This window comes from Etheostoma spectabile, chromosome 15, assembly GCF_008692095.1.
Source record: "Etheostoma spectabile isolate EspeVRDwgs_2016 chromosome 15, UIUC_Espe_1.0, whole genome shotgun sequence".
NCBI lineage: Eukaryota > Metazoa > Chordata > Actinopteri > Perciformes > Percidae > Etheostoma > Etheostoma spectabile.
In genome coordinates this window covers 21267767-21268599 of record NC_045747.1, presented here as the reverse complement: position 1 = coordinate 21268599, position 833 = coordinate 21267767, and the positions used below count along the sequence as shown (strand labels likewise).

General features: G+C 37.2%; 1 protein-coding gene across 2 annotated transcripts in view; it reads right to left on the bottom strand.

The window, feature by feature from the left end:
• mtfmt (mitochondrial methionyl-tRNA formyltransferase) overlaps window positions 1–833 on the bottom strand; it is a 28342-nt gene that overhangs the window by 2562 nt on the left and 24947 nt on the right. The gene's annotated exons all lie outside the window — the stretch shown is intronic.

Here is an 833-nt window from a genome sequence, read left to right as displayed (position 1 = left end):
CCATGGACTTCAATGGGGCTGCTTTGAACAGTTTTTTTAGTGCTTCGAAACTAGACGGTCACTGGATAAATGCTAAAACCTAGGCAGGAGGCTGGGGTGAACATGAGGGTCTGTCAAAAGGCCTACATCTCCTTTTGATTGACAGCGAGTTTGTACTATAAAAGTCATCTAACCTATACAAGCTCAGTTCCATTGAGGATTCTGCAAGTGTTCCTTACGAGGAGAAACTAAAAATTAAACAGCAGGGCAGATCAACACTTAACACTGATTTAGTGCAAAAAGTTAGGCAAAGTAACAGGTATTTTTATCTCTTCTAGTATGACAAAGTTAGTTGGGTGACTGGAAGTGCTTTGACAAAGAAAATGTACTGCTGGCCATGCCTCTTGATGACACCATGTCACAGACATTATGAATTATAATAATGATATTATTATTAGATACACTACCGGTCAAAAGTTTGGGGTCACTTAGAAATTTCCATTGCACTCCATTATATTCCCCCTGACCACTGGTTGTAACCAGGACAGCTAGTTTGAGTACTTACTTTGATGCTAAGTAGCAGTAATTATCTGGCAAAGTGATCTCCAAACTAGATAATACTAGTCAAAGTTTTTTAAAATGATATCAAATTGAGCTAAAACGAGATGGCCTTTGAACATTGGAAATAAATGTTTGATTGATATGGATCAGTAGATATTGAATAAAGATCAGCCCCCCACTCAGTTCAGCTGGTATTCTGTCTGTAATAGAGTGGAATGGAAATTTGTAAGTGACCCCAAACTTTTGACCGGTAGTGTATATTATTATAATATAAAAATTGGACAATTTTTATG